The sequence below is a fragment of the Vicugna pacos genome, chromosome 9 (genome assembly GCF_048564905.1).
Source record: "Vicugna pacos chromosome 9, VicPac4, whole genome shotgun sequence".
Taxonomy (NCBI): Eukaryota; Metazoa; Chordata; class Mammalia; order Artiodactyla; family Camelidae; genus Vicugna; species Vicugna pacos.
In genome coordinates, this window is record NC_132995.1 from 76762984 (window position 1) to 76788363 (window position 25380).

The window sequence follows — 25380 nt, forward strand, 5'->3', positions numbered from 1 at the left end:
AAAAGAACAGAAAACCTGAAGTGTATTTATTTGCATAAAGTGTTTACCTCTACTTTGTATCTCAGTTACAGAGACCCTCTTTTATGTTGTTAAACTTTTGTCTTAATGTGAACTGTACTGTTTACACTAACATGTGTAATATTATACCAGTTTTCAATTTTAGGTAAAATAACATTTTTACTTAAAAAACTCCAAGTGGACAGTCTAGAGTCCATTAAAAGGAAAAGAGTGGTATTCTGTATAGTCAACTACATTTTAATGACAAAGTTGATTTTATCCAGTAAAGTTTAAGAGAATGAATGAGGTGAGAAAAAGTTCTTTGGGCTCGTTTAGTTAAGCCAGTTTCAACAAAGATGTATCAGCACAGAAACACAATCTTTGATATGCCTTTGGTTGTTAGAGGTTTGAAATATATTGAAAAGATAATCTTTATCTAGTTTACATTGCATCTGTTATCATTTTTAACCGTTAGGATTTTACCTTATGTACATTTGTAAAGGATGACCCTTGTTTAGTAACTGTTTCTGATGTGGTACTTCTGTGCACATGCATATTGTCTTGGGTATTAAGATAAAATAATTAGCAAAATTCACATGAATGTGTAAAAGCCAAAGAATGTCCAACAGCTGCCCTTCTCTATTAACAGTGCCATGTTCAAAGATAGCCTGTTCTTTAGTTATGTAATATTTGATCATTTAAAATAAGATTCAAATGAGTGTAAAAATTACACGTTCCTCGGAATACAGTGAACGTCTCTCTTTTCAAAGTAGTTAGAGTTGTCAAAGAACAGAATGTGTTTGTCTTTCATGTTTCTGAGTGCTCATATTTGCAAAGATGGAAAGTTTTATTTAAACATAAAAAATGAAAATTCACACATTTATGTTATGAACTTACCTTTACTGTTGTCCCCCTCCTCTGCCTTCTTCTGGTCATGAGGGTGTTCCTCTGATTATCATATCTGCTGTTGAGTTCCTGGAGTGTTCTTGGACAAGTGTAGCTATGATTTGGTTAGTGGGTTTTTGTGATCCTTAATACATGAATTACGGAATCTGTTACTTAACAATATATTCAAGTCTTTATACCTGTGAACTCATAGAGAAAAGTGGATTCTCTGATTAAATAATCTCTAGAGATAGTTAACCCAGGATTGATATCATCTCTTGGTAGTTCCTCATGTGGAAAAATAATTCACACTTTGGTGGCTTTTGTGAATCAACCATAATACTTACTGTGGCTCTTTAATCTAACGTATGATGACACTATTTTTGGAGTATTTGAGCACCATGAAAAGGCTCACCTCGAGTGGCTTTAACTTAATATTTCTTTTTTTGAAAGCATATCTTAAGGGAGAGGTTGATAAGGTGTATATATCAAGATGGTCGGATTTTTCTTCCTCTGTAAACCTGATTGATCACTTAGCAATAGGGCACATTTTTTTTTTTTCTAAAGAAAAGAGGGTTAAGAGAATACGTGTGTGGAAAGCTGTAGCTGTACCATACCTGGATTTGGTGGGTTCAGATTCTGTTCTGTGCCTTAGAATGTGAAGTGAGGAGCCTGTGTCCTACCTTGACCTTTGAAACCCTGAATTAAGGGCAGTTGCAAGCATTTTCAACTTCATGTTTCTTAAACAGTCTGTAATAAATTCAGAAAAGATAGAATATACTTTAATAAATAGTAAGAACTCCTTCACTGCATTGAAAAGAGCACATTTGGATTATCAAGTAAATTGGGGTTATTGGTAATAATATAAATCTTCTTTTATTTCTTCACTTAACTCAATTTCTGATGGAAAGTATGGCCGGAAAAGTTTGTGAATCAAGGTTGAGATAAACGTGGCCTCACAATTCTAGGGGGAAACTCCTTACTGTTTGCCAGTTTCCAGAGTGTACATCCGTGGTAATTAGTGCTCCACCAAAAAGGGAGAAAGACGTGCGAATCAAAATCAGTTATTCTTCTGCCTGCTTCCTCAGGCATAGGCCTTTATTTTTCTTGCTATTTTTTTGGAATCTAAGGAATAACTTGCTACTCCATCACACGCCTGGGGTGGGGAGGGTGCAGAAAGGGTGAGGAGAGGAGTGCTTGTGGCTATATTTCTGTATTGAATTTAATTTTTCATTGATAATTAGACTCTCAAAGCCACCTGATATTTTCGACCAGCAGGAAACAAAAGCCCACTGACCGACTCAAGGGACGCGAGGGAGCGGCCCCCACTGCGCTCACGCAGCAGCTCCACAAAGACTGAAAACAAGAGCTGTGGCAAGTTGGATCGCCGTACAAGTTCCAACTGGCCCGTTGTGTACAAGTAGTAAATTGGGAGCTGATATTTCTGAGACCTATTTATTAGCAAAGCTGGGTGTTTTGTTCCCTCCGTCCCCCGCCCTCTTCTCCGCGCCTTTAATTATTTATTTATTTATTTGTTTTTAGCAAACGGGTTTTTATCAAGATAGTTGAGCAATCTGAAGCACTAAAAAAAAAAATTCAGGTGATCATCCAGAGAGTTGCCCAGACTAGAAACATACTGATTATATGAGGCGAATTGAATATTTTCAGCTGATCTTAGCAGGCGTTCATGTGTTGTAATTGTACAAAAGGCAGATGGGCGGCATTTGTGAGAGTTTACTGAAATGTAAAAAGAGTAGAAGAATATTTTAAAATTCAGTCTTACTGCTGCACATATTAAGATTTTTAAATGACGATGTCTCAGTGACAGCTTCTGGTGGAGTGATCAGTTCGAACCATTTAGTACAAAAAAGGTGTGAAGATATAGCTTGTGGCCAGTTAGCAGAAGTTGTGGTTATACAAGCCTGGACCTGCACGTCTTACAGAAGAATTGATAGCTCTGGAGTTTCTTCAGTCTGAGTGATGCAGAGAGGGAAAAATGGAGTCTGCTTTGTTAGTTGCTTAAATATGTTCCGTCTCTGAGCGTTTTAGCGTTCTGTGAATTGGGAGTATGGTATTACCGCTACTACCAGTATCACAGGGAGAACGTATACAGAAGCTTGTATAACTGCAAAAAATAAAGTTTATATTAATCTTTCACAAGAAGGTGTTTGAAATGACCCCAGCTCATTTTAGGGGTCTCTGCTCGTTTGGTCTTTTACAGGCATTGCTGCATGAGGTCCATTTTTGTTTCTGTGCTCTGGCACACTCATCCAGCGAGTAAATTAATTCTCTGGCTAAGGAACTGATTTGGTGAGAAGAGCTCAGGCTGATGCGGTTGTGTGCTGGTGCTCCTGCCGGGGAGTGTCACGAAGACCGTCACGGAGAGGATGCAGGCGTGTTCTAGTCATTGCTTTGTTTCTGAGTATTAGGCCTCAGCCATCAAATACTAATGAAGGCCTATGGTGCTGCATAACGTAGTAGATGTTTTAGGGAATGAGAAGAGTACGCTGCTTGGTTTCCGACACCCGGAAGTGTATCCTTTAATAGGTAAACAGAAGTGACCAGCGTGAAATGGTTAGTAGACTCTTCAGCTGCGGAGGCGGTGAGTGTAATAATGCTTATGTAGGCATTCTTCTAGAGATAATTAAAATGTAGTGTTCCTTACCTGGGTAGCTAGCGTGAGGTGGGTGGGGTTATTGCACCTCAGGAAACTGTAATAGAATTCAAAGATATCTTAATAAATTAGAAAAAAAATTTCACTCCATTCTTGGAAACCAAAGCAGACAGTAGAGACGCAAGATCCAGAGATACTGAACAATCTCAAACACTAGGGAGATGTTGTTGGAGCATGGCATGTTGTAGAAAAAGCTTCAGCTTTTCCATTACAGATTTTTTTAAAATGGGGAGAAACTGAAGAGGAGCAAAATGAGGTATAGTCATGGTAGTTCCTCCTTGGGTTGCTGTGACGATTAAATGGGATGAAGCACGTAAGGTGCCTGGCGCGTGCTAAGTTTTCAGTAAATACTAGTTGTTTTAAAAATAGAGCTGTCAGCAGAGGTTGAGCAGTTTTTCAGGGCCTGGAAGTGGAGAGTGAGCTGGGGGCGACACTGCAGGCTCTCAGGGGCGCACACAGGCACTGTCTGTCGGATGTGACCCTCCAAGTTAGCGGAGGCCGGGCCATGCGGTGCTGTCCTGACGGTCGTGGCGCTGACTCCCCGCTTTGCACCACCACAGGAAGTGGACCCATTTCCCAGGTCCCGTGGACTCCTCTCTTTGGCATTTGACATTCTGGCCCTTCCTTTGGGTCTAAAAACTCCTTTTTCCCTTGGTTTCTGGGATACTCACTCTCTCTCCCCACCTTCTCTCAGTCTCTCTTGGTAGTTCCTTTTCTGCCACTAGTGTGAACACCCCTCACTGTTTTTCAGACCGAGTCCTGGTCTCAACCCCGTTTTCTCCTTACTCTGTCGCCTCCCTGGAAGACTCTCACTGTCTTGTTCGAAACCAGTTCTCATTTGATGACTGACGGTTCTCCACATCCAGCCCCAGCCTTCCCACTGGGCTCTACAAATGCATTTCCAGTTTGTTCCTCTTCCTGTAGTCCGCGGTTATCTTAAATTCAGCATGTTCACACAGAATGTATTTTTCACAGCAAAAATGATCCTTCTCCTATGTTCTCTCTGTAAGTGAATGCTGTTCCTATCTTAGGGCGTCCGAATGTACCACTCTGCCTGGGGCCTAGGGGCTCCCCGGCATCTGGGACTTCCTGTGCTGGAACTGAGAGTCCTGGGGAGTCTAGGGTAGTTGGTCACCCTGCCCAGACGTACCGGAGCTTTTCCTTCACCTCCTGCCTCTGGTGTCGTATCCCAGACACCACTCTTGAAATGTTCCCCTCTTCTTTATCCTCAACATGACTGCCTGCATTCAGGCCTTTATTCTTTCTTACCGGGCATGTTGCAGTAGAATCCCACCTGGTCTTCTTGACTATGATCTCACTCACCCTACACCCTGCCTGAGTAATCTGTGTGATACAGATCTAGTCATCATGGCGCCATTAAACAGCCAGCCAGAATGTCAGAAAGTCATAAGTCCATGGAGAAAACTGCGTTCTGCCGTAAACGAGAGGGCTTTGGCTCTTCAGCCTGGCCACCAGGGCCCCCGACACTGGAAGGAACTGCTTGTAACCTCAGGGTGATAGATCTCTGTCAGAGATCAGCACAGTTTTCTGCTCGGTGTCTGGGTCAGTTTCCCCTCTGCCTGGACAGCAGCTCTTGCTTTTTAAGAATTGCTGTAGGAACATCAACTTGCATTAGAGTCAAATCAAAATAAAGCCCCCAAACTCTGATTGTTTGTGTACAAAGGACTAGGTACTGTGATAGAATGAGGAGACAAGAAACAGCAGAAAATACAGATTTCTGTCAGAACACAAATTTGAAATTTTGCAGCTCCGGAATATCTCAAGCATACCCAGAGCAGCTCGTCTGCCTGCTCCCTAGTCTAGGGCCTGTCTCTTGTTCCACCTGCAGGCTCACTAACAGCGGATCATCTACTGCCTAATAGCAATATGCCCCGTTGCTGCGTCAGGGGTGGGAACTTGGAGTGGGTGGTGGTTTTAAATCATGTCCACACGGTTCTTGGTAGTCTACCCTTAGGATGTGGTGCCTAGTTCTCCTCCTCTTCCGTGTGAGCTGGACTTGTCACTTGCTTCTAATGAAAAGACTATGGCAGGAGTTACAGAGTGTTCTCCCGAGACTAGATCAGGAACGGCTCTGTGGCTTCTTCCTGCTCTCTCTCAGATGGCTCACTCTCAGGGAAGCTGGCTTGCGTTCTGTGAGGCCACTCACGCAGCCATGTGGAGACGTCTGTGTAGTGAGGAACTGGGGCTTCCTGAGAACACCAGCACTAACTCGCCAGGTGTGTAAGTGAATGATCAAGCGTGGGAGCAGCTCTTCCAGCCCCGGTCAAGCCTTCAGTGATTGTAGGCCCAGCCAGCATCTGGACTGCAGCTTCCTGAGAGACCCTGAACCAGAACCCCTGGCTCAGGTGTCCCCAGATTCCTGACCCATGAAACTATGTGATGTAATAGATGCTCATTGTTGGAAACTGCTGAGTTTTGGGGTAATTTGTTATGCAGCAATAGAGAGCTAATGCAGAGTAGTTTTATTTGATCCCTTCTCTCCTACTTCTTTCCTTTCAGCCGTTTTCCAAAGATTCAGATCCTCAGATCATAGTACGTTTTTGCCGATTCTTCTGCAAAGAAGCTGTGTTTGTTTCCCTTCACTTACTGTATGTACTTCTCTGTTATATTCCTTCCTCTCTGAATTCTTGTTTTCCCTCTATGCACTCATTCTGTCCTCCACTTGTATGGAGACAATTCTCCATAGGTCTCCTGGGTTTTTGAATATCTTAAGAGCAGAAACACTAGCTGCCTTTTTGTTCTGGGTGATCTTTTCAAAGAAGCAGGTTTGTTTACTGTCCAGTATAACAAGAATAATGTCTTCCTCTGGAGCAAAGTTCAGACAGGTTTGCTTAGTGTCCATTATAGAATATTTGGACTCCCTAAATTCAGTATTCCTCAGCTGTGACGCAAACCTACTGTGTGTGCAGGATCCACCTGGCCCTTCTATATGTCTCCTGGACGTACACTTGGAGGGTAACTGAAGCAAAAAATGATGCTTGTGTGGCCGACTGGCCCATGAGCAATTAGGACCTTCGTCTCTAATGCAGGATCTCCTGACTTCTACAGGCTGACTTTCAGCTTGCAAGTCAGGTTCGATCTCAGACTCCTCATACTCCTGACAGTTTTAACCCATGCTCAATCCCACCTAAAGCTGCAGTCATGCCTCTTCGCAATTAATTTCATTCGTTCACCAAATGAAAACTGACTATGTGCTAAACCTCCCACTGCCTCATTTTGAGACTGCGATTTGGGGGGGGGCTACATCTTAAATGCTTAAGCAGGGCTGGTCTCAAGCACATGCTTCTCATTTCTGTCTTGGAACTCTAGAAGGTGACGGTATTTTTACATCTTTCTCTCATTCTTCTCCATGGAATCATGACACCTGCTACTTACAAGGTTAATGTGTAAAACTTACCTCTTCCGGAACTTTTAATCATTTTTCTTTACCTGATTGTGGTCAGATTTACTCTTTTCTTTTTTCCGATCCCCTTCAAGTACTTAACTCTTACATGTTACACAACAGTAGTTAATTGTAAACGTAAGTGTATGGTGTTTAAAAATCATTTGTTACTCCATATAGATGTCTTTTCTCCTGTAGAGGACAAGAAAGTCCTTGAAAGCAAGAGCCTTGCAATTGGTTTCCTTAGTAAGACACACAGATCTGGACAGCGTATGCTTTACATCGTGGTCACTTACCCAGTGCAGCCAGACCCAAACGTTCTGGTTCCCGGGATGATCTGAATCTCGTCTGGTGACATCGCCTTGTTTTTGAACACAGGCTTAGAAGCAATCACTGAAATAGCTCCAGTCCAGGGCAGCAGATGGCTACCCTTGAAATGGCCTCTGGCTACCGCTGCAGAGCCGTTCCCCTTTTCTAGCCTGTCTTTCTCACCAGTCTCAGCCTTTGTCTCAGACTTTTTACTCTTTCCCTCAGGCTCCTATAGTTTAAGTCATCCTCCAGAAAAGAAAAAAATACCAGCAAAGCGCGTGGGCCTTTCGTCCATCGAGTAGCTCTTCGGTGCCCTTTCTTCCGCCCTTCCACGTGCCCTCTCTGAGGTAAGGTTGGCTCCCTGGCTCCCGTCTCTGTGGGAAAGCATTAAAAACAGGAACTAAGCAAGAACTTTCACTGTAAGGGGAGTTTTTTGTTTGTTTCTTCTTCTCCTTTTGATGTTTAATCTACTCTGCAAACACAGAGTTTTGGTTAACCTGTCCTCCACTCTCTGTCTGCGCTCCTGGAGGTTCAGTCCTTGTGGGCAGGTTCTTTTTTTGACAACTTTTATATATAGCCTCTAAGGCATCGTCTCCCTTCTCCAGACCCACTCTGCTGCGGGCTCATGAACTTGAAGCAGCGTGTGTGTGTGTGTGTGTGTGTGTGTGTGTGTCACACACACATCAGAAAGACAAAAAGAATTTTCTAACCAAGCAGGCTCTTTTCAAGTGTCCTCAGCTAGTTTTAGAATCCGTGAGTAGGGTGAGGAGGCAGGGGGTGATTTTATCCCCTGATGATTCACATGACCAACAGCTTCTTCAGTTCTGTGAAGTTATAAGATAGCAGTTTCCCCTACCAGTTCCTTGACTTGCCATCCTGTAATTTGAATGGGCCCAAGTGCTAATGTGTGAAGTAGTCAAAAGAATAAAATTCGGGCTCATTTTCATGTTGTGGCCACGCAACATGGGGGTTTATAATGAAAGACGTTTGATTGATAAAATGAGATAATACATGGAAAATACAATGAAACTTCTTGATACTATTATTCTTTTAAATTGCTGTAAAAACCCAATGGAAAAAAATCTCTGTTATGTTAGAAAATCTTTATCCTTTTGGTCTTATGAAAATAGAAAACATTCTTTTTTATTCTATTAGTCTTTATTGAAGACTTAAGTGGTATTTTTGTAAACTTTAAAAATATTTTTACCAGTGACTTTCAGGAAGAATTAACTAAGTACATATAGCCTATTTCACTTGACATTTCAGTATTTGAAGGTTGTGCCAAATTATTACCTACATTACATATTATGAATTTTCTAGAAATTACTGCATAACTGGCAGAGACATTTAGCTTAAATTACCATGATACATCTCACAGTGTCTGTTGAAGACATATATGTATTTATAAAAATTATGAAATATTTCAAACATACAAAGAAAGAAAATAATACAGCAGATTTCTCATTCAGATTTCTCCTGTCCTTGTCCCCAGCCGCATCTCTTCTCTCCCTCTCTGCAGGCTGACTTGATTTTACTGTGTCACTGGTTGTGTTCCCCGGGAAGCAGGCTCTGAGACTCAGAGATTATATGTGGAGGTTTCTTGTGGGGTGTTCTCAGCAGACACACCCTATGAAGGGTGAGGGAAGCAGAACTGGGCAAAGTTGTCACAACAGACTGACCCTGAGGCTGGGATGGCCGCCCAGATTGTCTCAACTGAAGCAAGGAGGCCGAGTGTTGGTAGCCTCCAATTAGCCAGTCATTGGCTGTAGTCTTTCCCTGCAGAAGAGGTGTACCCTTGGGGAAGACAGCTTTTTTCTACCGAGTCCTAAGTCTAGCAGTTACGCTGCTATAAACATTCATGTACAGGTTTTTGTGGGAACGTAAATTTTCATTTCTCTAGGTTGAATACGTAGATGCAGGATTTCTCGATCATGTGGTAAGTGTAGGTTTGCTTTTGTCATTGAACCAAACTGCTTTCCAGAATGGCCGTATCATACTGCACTCCTGCCCACCACGTGGGAGCGCAGCGGTCGCGCCACGCTGTTCAGCACTCGGTACTGTCTTTTTAAAAAGTAATTTGAGTACACGTCTGATGGTGTCTAACTGTGATTTACTGTGCAATTCCATAGTATCTAATGATATTAGGCATCTTTTTGTGTGTTTATTTGACATTTATATGTTTTCTTTTGTGAGGTGTATGTTCATATCTTTTTCCTATTTAAAAAAATTAGGTTGATTGCTTTCTTATTGCTGAATTTTTAAAGTTCTTTGTATATTCTGGAAAGAAATCCCTTGTCAAATATATGATTTACAAATATTTTACCCCCCACTCTCTATCTTGTCTTCTCACTTGCTTTATGATTTTCTTCATAGGACAACACGTTTTAATTTTGATGAGTCCAATTTATGACTTTTTTTTTATGGACTGGTCTTTTGGTGTCCTATCTAAGAACTTTTTGACTAACCCAAGGTCATGAAGGTTTTGTAAAAAATGTTTTCTTCTAAGAGTTTTGTATTTTTATGTCTTACATGTAGGCCTGTAATTCATTTTTTAGCTGACATTTGTACGTGTTGTTAGATATAAGCTGAAGTTTGTTGTTTTTTGCATGTGGCTGTCCAGTTGTTCCAGCACCAGTTATTGAAAAGATGATCCTTCTTCCACTGAACTGCCTTTGTACCTTTGTCAAAAATCAACTAATGTATTTATGAGGATATATTTCCGAACTTTCTGTAATGTCCCACTGATCTGTGTGTCTGTCCTTTCATTATTCATCAATGTCTTATTACTGTATCTTTACAGCACAGCTTGATATTGGGTACGTGAGGATACGAGAAGAAGACAGCCATCTGTAAACGAGGAAGCAGGTTCTCACCCAACCCCTCATATGCTAACACCTTGATCCTTGAATTGTGTGAGAGGTGTGAGACCGAGCTGTTTGTTGTTGAAGCCACCAAATTACGGTGTATTTGTTATAGCAGCCCAGACTAAGTCAGACGGTCACGTAGGCAAATCCACAGGTATAGCTGTAGACCCCCAGCACTCCTTTCTCAGTAGTCTATAGAACAGGCAGACAGAAAAGCAGCAAGCATGTAGGAAGTTTGAACGCTGCCAACCAGCCTGACCTGGTTGGCATTTACAGGACAGTACCCACAACAGTAGAATACACATTCAAGTGTCTGTTAAATACTCACCAAGGTAGACTGCATTCTTTTTTATTTTTCTTTAGCATTTTCTCTATGACTTTTTAAAATTGAAGTACAGTTGATTTACAATGTTGTGTTAGTTTCAGGTGTGCAGCAAAGTGAGTCAGTTGTACATACGTATCGGTATCTACGTCTGTTCTTTTTCAGATTCTTTTCCATTTTAAGTTATTACAAGATATTGAATATAGTTCCCTGTGTTGTTTATTCTGTATATAATAGTGTATACCTGTTAATTTATCCCTCCTCCCCTTTAGAAACCCCTATGGTAACTATAAGTTTGTCTTCTATGTCTGTGAGTCTGTTTCTGTTTGTAAATGTATTCATTGATACCATTATTTTAGATCTGACAAATAAGTCATATCTTACAATATTTGTGTTTCTCTGTCTGGCTTACTTCACTTAGTATAATAATCTCTAGATCCATCCATGTTGCTGCAACTGGCAATATTTCACTCTTTTTATAGCTGACTAATATTCCATTTTGTGTGTGTGTGTGTGTGTGTGTGTGTGTGTGTGTATGTGTATATATATATACATCTTCTTTATCCATTCATCTGTTGATGGACCCTTGGTTGTTTCCATGTCTTGCCTATTGTAAAAAGTGCTGATGTGAAAATTGGGGTGCATCTATCTTTTTGAATTAAAGTTTTTGTCTTTTCTGGATATATGCCCAGAAATGGAATTGCTGGATCATATGGTAACTCTATTTTTAGTTTTTTAAGGGAACCTCTGTACTGTATTCCATAGTGGCTGTACCGATTTACATTCCAACAGTATAGGAGGGTTAACTTTCTCTACACCCTCTCTAGTATTTATTGTCTGTGGACTTTTTAATGAGGACCATTGTGAGGTGATACCTCACTGTAGTTTTGATTTGCATTTTTCTGATAATTAGTGATATTGAGCATGTTTTCATGTTCCTATTGGCCATCTATGTATATTCTTTGGAGAAATATCTACTTAGGTTTTCTGTCCATTTTTTGATTGGGTTGTTTGCTTTTTTGATACTGAGCTATATAAGCTGTTTGTTTATTTTGGAAAAACCCCTGTCAGTTGCATCACTTGCAAATATTTTCTCCCAGTCCCTAGGTTGTCTTTTCATTTTATTTATGATTTCCTTTGCTATGCAAAAGCTTATAAATTTGATTTGGTCCCATTTGTTTATTTTTGCTTTTCTTTCTTTTGCCTTGGGAGACTGATCTAAGAAAATATTGCTACAGTGTATGTCACAGAATGTTTTGCCTGTGTTTTCTGCTAAGAGTTTATGATGTCATGTCTTATATTTAAGGCTTTAAGCCATTTTGAGTTTATTTTTGTGTATGGTGTGAGGAGGCAGTGTTCCGACTTCATCGATTTATATACAGCTGTCCAGCTTTCCCAACACCACTTGCTGAAGAGACTGTTTATTCTTCACTGTATACTGTTGCCTCCTTTGTCGAAAATGAATTGACCATGGGTGTGTGGGTTTATTTCTCGTCTCTCTTTTCTGTTTCATTGATCCATATGCCTGTTTTTTTGTAGTATTGTCTGAATCTGGGGGAGTTACGCCTACGTCTTTGTTCTTTTGCCTCAGGATTGCTTTGGCAATTCTGGGTTTTTGTGGTTCTGTATACATTTTAGGATTATTTGTTCTGGTTCTGTGAAAAATGTCCTGGGTAATTTGATAGGGTTTGCATTAAATCTGTATGTTGCTTTGGGTAGTATGGCCACTTTACCAGTATTAATTCTTCCAGTCCAAGAGCGTGGGATATCTTTACATTTCTTTGAATCATCTTCTTTCCTTTATCAGTGTTTTATAGTTTTCAGCATATGGGTCTTTCACCTCTTTGGTTAGATTTATTCCTAGGTATTTTACTGTTTCGGTGCAATTTTCTGCAATTTTGGTGCAGTCTTTCTGAGGAATTCTTAAAATTTCTATTACTCGGTTTTCCAGTTACAGAATTTTCTTGTAATCCTTTTTCTATAGCTTCTATTTCTTTCATGAGAATGTCTGTCATTCCATTTGTTTCTGGTTTAATTTGCCCTTACTTCACGTGGCATGGTTTTAATGGCTGCCATCGTTTTTTGTTTATTTGTTTGATAATTCCAACATTTGGGGTCATTTCAATATTGGTATCTGTAGATTGTCCCTTCCTTTCAGTTGTTTAAATTTTCCTTGTTCTTTGTATGTCAGGTAATTTCGGATTGTTTCTTGGCCATTTTGAATACTGTGTTATAAATTCCAGGCTTGGTAAAAACTTCTGGAGAACTTTTTTTTAAAGCAGTCAGCACTGTTAGATTTAGGCTTAGATTTAGTCCTGACCTGGTTTCTGTGAGCTTAGTTCTAATGTCAGTTTAGTTATCAAAGACTTTGCAGTGTTGTTCTGGTTTTCACAGCTACGTGCTGTAGCTCAGTTCTCAAAGCCTTTGCTCTGGTAATTCTGGTAGATTTCATGCATGTTCAAGTTGAGAGTGAGTTCGAGGCTTCGTATAGAGCGCTAAAGAATTGCTTTCTCCCAGGTTCCTTCTTTCCAGATTTATTCAGCATTTCTGTATGGTTATAATGTTTGTGGAGATCTGTGTTAACTTGGCTTATGTTGCTAAAAGCAAAAGTTACATAATTTCATTAAATGATTAATTACATTCATGTAATTTTTTTACAACAAAATTGAGTAATTTTCATTGTGATATTTTAGAACTTATATCAAAAGTTTATGTAGCAGGTTATGTTAATTTCCCACTACTGTTTCCTCAGATCCCTCTGTTGTTCTGTTCATGTTGATACTCAGAGGTTTTCACTCCTGACAGCCAAAACCTGCACTGCTTTGTCAGAATGCTTCTCTTAGGCTGCGGGACTGTGGGTGTCTAGTTTTCCTGTGGATGTCTGAAGAATATGGGGGCTTATGTCCTCAGGGGGCAGCCCTGATACCAGTGGCCACTAGGCACAGGAGTGTGACACTCCAGCACCCTTGCTCCTGATGTGGACAGTCTTTACGTATAAACTAATTTGTCTGCCTAGCTCCCTTGTGGAATGGAGCTAGAGTTATCCCTCATGGGACATTGCTGGATATTTTTTTTTTAAACTTTAATTTTAATTTAATTTTTTTTAACATTTTTTATTGATTTATAATCATTTTACAATGTTGTGTCAAATTCCAGTGTTCAGCACAATTTTTCAGTCATTCATGGACATATACACACTCATTGTCACATTTTTTTCTCTGTGATTTATCATAACATTTTGTGTATATTTTCCTGTGCTATACAGTGTAATCTTGTTGATCTATTCTACAATTTTGAAATCCCAGTCTATCCCTTCCCACCCTCCACCCCATTGCTGGATATTGGCATCCTTGCTTGGTTTCCTTAACCTCTCTGCCCACTTCCCTATTCATTTACTGGCTTTTTGGGGAAAACTTTTTAATAAATAACTTTCATATCAGTCCTTGTCCTGGGATCTGCTTCTGGGAGTACACTGTGGAAGCAGGATTCTAAGATTGCCTACGAGATTCACTGGTGCACGTGCCCTGTATAGTCCCCTTCTGCTGAGCAAGAATGGGACCTGGGACTGTAAGACAGTCACTCCCTTAATTAGGTTATATTATGTGGCAAAGGTGATGGGCAATGACTTCTTTGATGAGACGGGACTTAATTTTAGCAGTCCAGAGAGAAAGAGAGAGAGATTCTCCTGCTGGACTTGAAGAAGTAAGCTGTTACGCCGTGAGAAGGCCACGTGGTGACAAACTGCAGGGCCTCTTGAAGCTGAGAGAGTGGCCTTCAGCTGATAGCAAGAAAGGGCTCAGATGAAAACACTGTTTTCCATCAATTATTCTCTGATTCCACCTACCCTCTGAAATTTCATTAGTATACTTGGATTTCTCTTATGGCATTTATAACTCCTCTCTTTGTCTCCTGGTAAAAAGGTCTTATCTCGAACTGCATACAGTGGAACTCAGTATCTGTTGAATGGATACATGACTTAAGAGCATTAGTAGAATTTTGAAGAGCCCTTAAGCTATTCACCTGCCTTACTCTATTAGTTTCTCACTAGTGAAAGAGTACTGTTCTAATTCATAACAGGACCTCTGAAAATAAAGCTACCAGCTCCACAAAACAGCTTAAGTTTTCGGTGGTTCTTATTGAAAATCTATGTGCATAGGGAATCTCTGTCTTTTCTTGGACAAAATAGTAGTAGCCAGGAGAGTAGCCAGGGAGTGGAGTGGTTTGTAAGCATGATAATGCTAAATGGGGGCAATCCTACTGTAAATTCTGAAGGTGGGAATGTTATCTGTATATTTAAACATTATTTTGGAGCTTTTTTAAAGTCTGGTTTACTTTTTTAATGTAATCTACAAAAGGCATGCATCCCTTTGGATTGATTGAAAGTAGACGTTAGTTGTGTGCATGGTGGAGAATGGTTTTGAGCCTTGAGTTTTGGTGCTCAGAAAATGCTAATTTCCTAGTTGGACACTGGAGCATCAGGTGCTTCATTGCAGGATGTCAAGATGAGAAGATCATGTTTTCCCTTGACAACAAAAGTATAGGAATGGACAATATGTAGATAGCTCTTAGGGTATATGAATGGTGTGCTTTTTATTACCCAGAACACATGCTTTTTCTTTTGTACAGTGCAGGATAGATATAGTTGTAATTATCATAATACCTGGCCAGTTAGCTATTCTGTGAGACTATGATTATGCAGAATGTAGCAGGAACTTTGTTTATGAACTTATTCTTAAGAAAAAAAAAAAAGCAAAAAGCTAAGCCAGCACATCATCTAATTCTCAATGTAAAATAATGCAGAAGTGCGGAAGATGAACATCTGATTTGTCACATCTGATACACTAATGTTTTATCCAAAAGGAAGAACACATTGTAACTTGCTCAGTCATCTGCATAAACACCACCTGGCCCTTTACAGGCACCTACTCAAGTAACAGGAGTCATCAAATGGCAGCTCTGCTCATAGCCCTTTCACTAGTAGAAATAGAAAAATCTCGTTTCTTTCCTTAAAAACAAAGCATTCAGGTATCAGATATGTATATAATATATATCACTAGCTCGCTTTTTTCAACAGCATAAGATCTAGGTGATCAAAGTGAAGCCACTGGAACCTTCCATATTAGGGAATATATGATCACAAATTGCCTAGTTTTTGAACAGCTAAAAATAAAATCATTATCCTTTAAAAAGAAGGTAGCTCAAAACAGACCTTGTGCTGTAAGGTATTTATTGCAGCATGAAGCCACTTCCCCCCCGGGTATATCACTGAGTAAGTCTTGTGTTGGAATAACTGTAGTTTTCAGTGTAAAATATTTTGCCAGAGATAGGAGTTTTTTTCCCCTCTGAACTGACACATTCTGGTTGTATGCTTCAGTGAGCATGCCTTTGTGCTACATTACACACGTAGAGGCAGCATCGCATTTTCCAGTTATACTAATAAGAAAATGAGGAACCTGGACCACTAAAGTGTATTATACCAGTCTTGCAAGTTTCCAAAGGAAAGTAAGTGGGAGGGTGAATGATACTGATCATTATAAAGAAAGGTTTGGAAAACCAAATCTCATTTGCCTTTACATTTTTGATTCAAATTGCTAACTAGAGGGCGTCAACTACCTTGTTTTCCCTGTTGAGAAAACCCTGCCAAAGTCTCCATGTATTTTTGACAGAGGACAATTAAGTTAGTTTTCTGGGTGTACCAGCTTTTTGTTTTATTTTAAAGAGGAGATGGTGTTCAAGAGCCATTAACTCCACATTTGGCCAGCACTTTTCTTGACTGCCTGTGGGACATCCCTAGACTCCAAAAATTCCTATCTTTTTGTTTTGTTTTGTGTTTTGTTTTAAACAAAATTTTTTAATTGAAGTATAGTCAGTTTACAATGTTGTGTCAACTTCAGGTGTACAGCATAATAGTTCAGTCATATATATACATACATAAATTCGTTTTCATATTTTTCATTGTAGGTTACTATAAGGTATTGAATATAGTTCCTTATGTTATACATTATAAACTTATTGCTTATCTATTTCATATATAGTAGTTAGTATCTGCAAATCTCAAACTCCCAATTTATCCCTTCCCACCCTCTTCCCCTCTGGTAACCATAAGTTCGTTTTCTATGTCTGTGAGTCTGTTTCTGTTTTATATATAAATTCATTTGTCTTTTCTTTTTTTAGATTCCACATAGGAGTGATCTCATATGATATTTTTCTTTGCCTTTTACTTCATTTAGAATGACAATCCCCAGGGCCATCCATGTGGCTGCAAATGGCATTATTTCATTATTTTTTATGGCTGAGTAGTATTCCATTGTATAAATATACCACAACCTCTTTATCCAGTCACCTGTTGATGGACATTTAGATCGTTTCCATGTCTTAGCTACTGTAAATAGTGCTGCTATGAACATTGGGGTGCAGGTGTCTTTTTGAATTAAGGTTCCCTTTGGACATACACCCAGGAGTGGGATTGCTGGATCATATGGTAAGTCTATTTTCAGCCTTTGGAGGAATCTCCATACTGTTTTCCACAATGGCTGCACCACACTGCATTCCCACCAACAGTGTAGAAGGGCTCCCTTTTCTCTACACGTCTTAATCGTGTGCGTGCTTTTGAATGATGGCCATTCTGACTGATGTGAGGTGATACCTCATCGTAGTTTTGATTTGCATTTCTCTGATAATTAGCGATATTGAGCATTTTCTCATGTGCCTATTGGCCACTCGTATGTCTTCATTGGAGAATTGCTTGCTTAGGTCTTCTGTCCATTTTTGGATTGGATTGTTGGTTTTTCTGTTATTAAACTGTATGAACTGTTTATGCATTCTGGAAATGAAACCTTTGTCAGTCACATCATTTGCAAATATTTTCTCCCATTTTGTAGATTTTCTATTTGTTTTGCTTATGGTTCCCTTTGCTTTACAAAAGCTTATTATAAGTTTAATTAGGTCCCATTTATTTATTTTTGTTCTTATTTCTATTGCCTGGGTAGGCTGCCCTAGGAGAACATTCATGTCATTTATGTCAGATAATGAAAATTTATATGGAATCACAAAAGATCCAGAATTGCCAAAGCAATACTGAAGAAAAAGAATGAAGCTGGAGGAATGACCCTCCCAGACTTCATACCATACTACAGAGCTACAGTAATCAAAACAGTATGGCACTGGTACAAGAAAACGGACATGGATCAATGGAACAGAACAGAGAGCCCAAAAAAGAAACCCACAAAGTTTTGGTCAGTTAGTCTTTGACAATGGAGGAGAGAACACACAATGGAGTAAAGACAATCTCTTCAGCAAATAGTGTTGGGAAAACTGGACAGGTGCATGTAAATCAATGAAGTTAGAATGCTGCCTCACACAATACACAAAAATAAGCTCAAAATGACTTATAGACCTAAACATAAGACAAGTCACAATAAATCTCCTAGAAGAAAACATAGCCAAACATTATCTCACATACATCTCAGCAGTGTTCTCCTAGGTCAGTCTACCCAAGCAATAGAAATAAAGGCAAAAATAAACAAACAGGACCTAATTAAACTTCTAATAAGCTTTTGCAAAGCAAAAGAAACCATTAGCAAAACAAAGCAACAACCTACAGAATGGGAGAAAATATTTGCAAATGATGTGACTGACAAAGGTTTCATTTCCAGAATATATGAACAATTCATACAGTTTAATAAGAAAAAAGCCAACAATCCAATCCAAAAATGGGCAGAAGACCTAAGCAAGCAATTCTCCAGTGAAGACATACGAGTGGCCAATAGGCACATGAGAAAATGCTCAATATCGCTAATTATCAGAGAAATGCAAATCAAAACTAGGATGAGGTATCACCTCACACCAGTCAGAATGGCCATCATTCAAAAGCCCACACACGATAATTGCTGGAGAGGCTGTGGAGAAAAGGGAGCCCTCCTACACTGTTGGTGGGAATGCAGTGTGGTGCAGCCATTGTGGAAAACAGTATGGAGATTCCTCCAAAGGCTGAAAATAGACTTACCATATGATCCAGCAATCCCTCTCCTGGGCATATGTCCAGAGGCGGAACCTTAATTCAAAAAGACACCTGCACCCCAGTGTTCATAGCAGCACTATTTACAGTAGCTAAGACCTGGAAACAATCTAAATGTCCATCAACAGATGACTGGATAAAGAGGTTGTGGTATATTTATACAATGGAATACTACTCAGCCATAAAAATAATGAAATAATGCCATTTGCAGCCACATGGATGCCCTGGAGAATGTCATTCTAAGTGAAGTAAAAAGACAAAGAAAAATATCATATGAGATCACTCATATGTGGAATCTAAAAAAAGAAAAGACAAATGAATTTATATATAAAACAGAAACAGACTCACAGACATAGAAAACAAACTTATGGTTACCGGGGAGGGGAAGGAGATGGGAAAGAATAAATTGGGAGTTTGAGATTTGCCGATAGTGACTGGTATATATATAAAATAGATAAGCAAGATTATATTGTACAGCACAGGGAACTATATTCGATATCTTGTAGTAGCTTATGGTGAAAAAGAATATGAAAATGAATATATGTATGTTCACGTTTGGCTGAAGCAATGTGCTGTACACCAGAAATTCACACAACATTGTAAACTGACTGTACTTGAATAAAAAAAAGAATATGAAAAGAAATAACTGAATCATTCTGCTGTACATCAGAAATTAACACAACAGTATAAATCAACTAACTAAAAAATACCTAAAATACACTAAGCATTATGTTACATGTCATCTCATTTAATCTGCATTTTAATTTGCAAACTTATAAAGTAGGTAGTATTAGTCTAATTTTCCAGATAAGGAAGTTGATAGACAGGCCCCATAACGTTCCCAGCGTTAGACAGCTGCCAGGTCTATCTGAGTGTGAAGCCTGACTGCTGAGTGTGTGTGTTGGTATCAGCAGCTGGGCAATCTGCCTCTGCAAAGTGGATGTCAACTTATGTTGTTTAGTTGAATACACAAAAGTGTTGTTTCCTTTTGACGTTGTCCGACAGTTGTAAACTCAAATGTCTGCAGAGAAACAAGGAGAAGCAAGAGGGTAATCATGAGTGGTGGGGACTGCAGGAAATTCAAACTTACATCTTCTGTCTAAATCTTCCAGATGATTGCTGCTGTGTGTCATTACTGGACTATCTAGCACCTTTGTGCAGATTAGAGAAAGACATTCCTTCCTCTTAGTGGCTGTGGACCTGGCAAACGAGTGTGCGTGGATGTCAGCCCCACTTACTGCTCAGGCTGGCGCTCTGTGCATGGTGCAGCTGACAAAGGCTTTTTCAAGACAGGCTGAACATCGGGATTTTTAAAGTGACATTTCTTGATTTTTAAATGTTGGCAATGAATTCAGATTTTGAAAAAACACTGTGTGGGTCAAATAAAACTCATCTATATGTGACTTGGTCTACTGGCGACCATTTGAAACTTCTGAATTAGAGGCTAAGGCTTACAAGTGAAAAGTAATAGTTTTTATTTATTTGGTCATCATGCTCCTGAGAATCTAGAGACAAAAGTATTTTCAATTTTGATCTCATCCCAGAAGTAAGAAGTATTTTAAGTATCTGAATTCTAAAGGCTAACTTGAAGAGAAATCATATTTGTCTTTGCAAAATCTAGCTGTACTAGCACGAAAAATTCTCAAGTGTTTTGTTGGTAACTACCTATATCTAACATGAATACTTGGAAGTTAAAGGTTATTTATGAAAAGTAAGTAGAACTTGTGTAAATCTCAGATTACCTTGAACTTTTCTCTTAGATGTAGAATATTAGTTGTGGCCTATGAGTGTGTTACAATAATATTTGATGATGCTAATAAATTGAGCTAAGAAAAACACCGGAGAAAATTTGCATTATCTCACTCATAGAATAATTTACCTTCCAGTCATGGATTTAGGTTGTCCTTAAATAATTTTTACATAGTCTGAGGTACTTACTGCTCATTTTAAGTTTTAACTCAATGAGTTTCGTCTTTAAAACAACTCATGCTTTTTATGTTATTTTATTTAAGCAAATAGAACCAAACCATGCCCTCCTTGAGGCCACGGAATCATGGAGGATACATATCACAGTGGGCAGGGATAGGCACCGAAGGCACAGCCAGCAGCCTTTGTGGCTTCTGAGCTGGTGCTTCAGGGAAGTCTTGCCTTGAGGAATGATGGGAAGTTTTGCAGAGAGAGAGAGAGAGCGAAGTGATGCTTTCTGTAGAGGCGGAAAGGAAGTACCAGGTCGGTGTGAGTGACTGCTAATGGGCTCTCCTGATGCAGTGCAGTCCTTTCCGGAGGCTGGGCGTGTCTGGGCCTTATGTGGCCACTGCCTTCGTGAAGTTCTGTATACATGAAATCCTTTTTCATCTTCACGGAAGTAGAGCCTAGGTCAGTGGGAACACTTGCTTGTTTCCCATCTCACCTGCAAGGGAGACTTGTATAACTATGCCTAAGCTCTTAATGAACCCACACTGCAAAACTGCAACAATCTGAGTTACAAACATGAAACTGCCAGAAACATGTCTGGTTGTGTAGACTCCAGTGCGTTCTGGAGAAGAGTGTCCTTTTTGTTCAGAGGGAGTCCTAGAACTGATTTTGATTGGGTTCATAAAACCTGGGCACTGCAGTGAAAAGGTTTCTCTAGAAAATAAGTAGGGGCTGTGAAGTAAGTGCATAGTTACTGATCTTCTTGCCTTTAATATTCAGCCGCTTCATTATTATGACATCTCAGGACATATATTTTTCTTGCCCCCCAAAACGTATCACTGAAGCAGATCTGTTAGGATATTCAGCTGCAACTCTTCTCCTACCATGTTATCTTTGACTAGAATATTAGAACTAAAAGGGATCTTGGTGATCCATTTAATTTCCAAAGTGTGATACTTGGAACCCCACCTTGCTCTGGACATGTTTCAGGGCTCCTGTAAGAGTTTAATTAAATTTGTTAAAAAATATGCAGTTAGTTCTCAATTATCTGGGCTGTCGTAGGTGGTAAAGAGGACTAAGCAGGACTTAATACCCAGCCACATTGCAGCCAAGGCAGCTTCAGTTTCATTCACTCATTGATTAAGTTAAAATTCATCTAGCAGTTATGATATGGCCAGGGCCTATTTTAGGTGCTGGGCGTAAAATAGGTGAAAAAGGTATACAGTGCCCCTGGTCTTCAAGGTCTTATGCTCTAAGATAGAGTGAGACCGTGGACAAGAGCAGGTTTCCAGTGAGCATGCTTGAGGCGTAACTGGAAGGCCTGAGCACCTACCCACAGAATATATCTAGTAGTAAAATTTTGTTCACTATTCTGAAGCACAGTGAGCAAGGAAGAGAAAGCCAAGAGATGGGGTTAGGGAAGTGTCAGGGCGAGAGCATGAGGCCCTTGAAGGCACGGTAAGGAGTTTGGATTTTATTATAAGTGCAGTGGGAGTGATGTGATCTGATTTAAGGTTTAAAAGAGTCAGTCTGAACATGGACGTACCTGAAAATTGTTGTTCTACGTGAAGTCGGCAAGAAAGAGAAAGAAAAATGCCGTATGATACCACTTATTTGTGGAATCTAAGAAAAAAGGACACAGATGAACTACTTATTATTTATAACTTAGATGATTGATTTCTTGAATATGTGTGAGCACATCTGACTGTGCTTTATGATTGGAGTACCGCATTCTGTTGATTCTCATTTTGTGGTTGGCTTTAGTTCCTTTGATAACTATGCAAGTTTAAAAAGCTGAAGTTCTAATCTGTCCTTGGAAATAATGATCAGTACATATAGATAAACTAAAAAAATACGTGCAGTATATTGTATATACGTATTTACATGCAATATAATGTATATGTGCAGTCAAACTGTAATAGTTCTACCTAATAAGACTGAAAAAGGGAAAAGGAAAAGGATCAGCCTGGCTTCTGTGCGGCAGATAGCCAACAGTGCGGCCGGGACGGAAGCAGCAACGGCGGTTGGGAAACATATGTGATTTTCTGTTTCTGAGCACAATGCAGTAGGTTGTGGCAGGGCAAGGTTCCTGCTCAAACAATTAGAAAAGCTGGATAAATTTCAAAATATTAATTTAAAAAGCTGTGGGAGACCTATGGGAGGAATGAGGACAAGACAGACTATAACTTCAGAGAGGGAAAGCTGATGATCAGGAGGTTTTTTCCCCCACTGAGGACATTTGATGATTCTGGGCATGGCTTAAGGATTAGAATTTGATCCAGGCTGAAGGCTACTTCTGGAGAAAATTAAGGGTTTGTTGGTTATGTGGAACCCAGAGTGACAAAATTCAAGACTGGCGGAATCTCAGATGCATGGCCAGTTTTCCCCATAAGACACCTGCTGAATTCAGAGGCTTCACAGGAGATTAAAAAGCTTAGTTTGAAAGCTCCTGAAAAGTAGAGTGAAATATCTTACAGTCTAATGATGCTTAGGAATCAAAAGACGCCTTCTGGGGCGAGGGGGGAAATCCGCAAGCGAAACAGGCAATGGATGCCACCCCGAGAGGCAGCAGTGAGTTGACTCACACGTGCTTTTCATTTGGGACACTTACTGACTCTGGATGCATCTAGAGGTGAAAATACCTAGGCCTGACCTTTGGCAGAAGACCATTTCTGGGACACAGAGATGTCAGGAAATTTGACTTTATGAGTGCCAGAATAACAAAATCTGAGACCTAAGGGGTCTCAGACACATAGCTGATCTTCCCTTGAAGACATCTGCCACATTTGAAGCCATATGGAGCAGGCAGGTAAAGAACTAAGCTGTGACCCTCTGAAGGGCAGAGCTGAGTCTCCTTCCGTCTTTCAGATTTGGGAAATCAAAATCCTTCCAGCTTACAGTTAAAAGCCTTAGGGAGCCATGCCTTGGAACAGTGTCAAGCATAATGAGATTGAGTTTTACCCAAACTGTACCACAGCCCCAGTCCAGCTCAATCCTTGATTGGCTTGAGAAGATTAGTTCCCCCAATAGCTGTCCTTGCTGTTATCAGAGAGGAAAGCCTTTTTCCGGTGGAAGATAACATGATCTGGAGCCTCTATGGTTTTTTATTTTTAATTGGAAAACAGGTCAGTAGAAAATATGCAAGCATAAGCACAAAGACAAAATTAATGAAAAAACAGATAAGAGCAATGTGGAATATTCTGGAAGTCTCAGAAGGAGAGGAGGAGAGAATAGAGTATAAGTAATATTCAAAGAGTCAGCTAACAGTTTGCTGAAACTTTTTCATTCAACAGTCCACAAATGACAAATGACAAATGCTGGAGAGGCTGTGGAGAAAGGGGAACCCTCCTTCACTGCTGGTGGGAATGCAGTTTGGTGGAAACTGCATGGAAATTCCTCAAAACAGTGGAAAACAGTATGGAGATTCCTCAAAAGACTAGGCATAGATTTACCATATGACCCAGGAATCCTGCTCCTGGGCATATATCCAGAAGGAACCCTATTTCAAAATGACACCTGCACCCCAATGTTCATAGCAGCACTGTGTACAATAGCCAAGACATGGAAACAGCCTAAATGTCCATCAACAGATGACTGGACAAAGAAGATGTGGCATATTTATACAATGGAATACTACTCAGCCATAAGAACCGACAACATAACGCCATTTGCAGCAACATGGATGTCATTCTAAGTGAAGTAAGCCAGAAAGAGAAAGAAAAATACCATGTGAGATCGCTCATGTGGAATCTAAAAAAAACCAAAAACCAAAAAACAAACAAAGCTTAAATACAAAGCAGAAACAGACTCATAGACATAGAATACAAACTTGTGGTTTCCAAGGGGGTGGGGGGTGGGAAGGGATAGACAGGATTTCAAAAGTGTAGCACAGATAAACAAGATTATACCGTACAGCACAGGGAAATATATACAAGATCTTACGGTAGCTCACTGAGAAAAAAATGTGACAATGAATATATATATATATGTTCATGTATAAACTGAAAAATTGTGCTGTACACTGGAATTTGACACAACATTGTAAAATGATTTTAAATCAATAAAAAATGTTTTAAAAAATAAAAATAAAAAATAATGAACATAAATACAAAACAGAAACAGACTCATAGACATAGAATACAAACTTGTTGCCACAGGGGAGGGAGGTGGGAAGGGATAGACTGGGAGTTCGAAATTTGTAGATACTGACAGGCATATGCAGAATAGATAAACAAGATTATACTGTATAGCACAGGGAAATATGTACAAGATCTTGTGGTAGCTCACAGCGAAAAAAATGTGACAATGAATATATGTATGCTCATGTATAACTGAAAAATTGTGCTCTACACTGGAAAATGACACAACATTGTAAAATGACTGTAACTCCATAAAAAATGTTTTAAAAGAAGAAAACAAATGGTAAACGAAAATCTGTTTTCACTAAAACAATGATAAAAATTGTATCTGTAAACCTACTATGTCAATAATTGAATTATAACTAATTGAACTAAATGCTGCATGTACAAGACTGAGATTGTAAGACTGGATAAAAACGCAAACTCAGCTACATGCTGCTTACAAAGAATAAAAGATGTGAATATTTGAAAACATAGAAAGGTTAAAAGTAAATGGATAGGAAAAGATAAGCTTAAAAACACCAACTGAAACAAAGCTGTTATAGCCTTACTGATGTCAGATAAAGTAGACTTGTAAGTTGAGAAGCATTATGAGAGACAAGAGAAATATTTCATAATTGTAAAGGAAACAGTCCAATAAGAAGGAGGCCATCGCAGTAACTCATGCCAGAGATGAGATGGTGAAAGAGATGATGGACTAGACCGCTGTGGATGTAAGATGAAGCAGTCAGATTCTGGATGTATATTGTGGGTAGGTGCCACTAGAATTGATGCTGGATTTGATATGAGATGTGAAAAAAAGTTGTCAAGGGCGATTTCAAGGTTTTTGTTTTGAAGGGCTCGATGAAAGGCAATG

At 39.6% G+C, this 25380-nt stretch overlaps 1 long non-coding RNA gene across 3 annotated transcripts in view; it reads left to right on the forward strand.

Moving 5' to 3' along the window:
- Nucleotides 1-25380, forward strand: part of LOC140698312 (uncharacterized) — an 89122-nt gene that overhangs the window by 10433 nt on the left and 53309 nt on the right. The window contains exon 3 of one of the 3 annotated variants that reach the window (XR_012076050.1): nucleotides 7494-7609. The exons of the other annotated variants lie outside the window; for them this stretch is intronic. This is a non-coding gene — a long non-coding RNA (uncharacterized lncRNA). Of the gene's footprint in view, nucleotides 1-7493; nucleotides 7610-25380 lie in introns of those variants that run through there. 3 annotated transcript variants of the gene reach the window in all.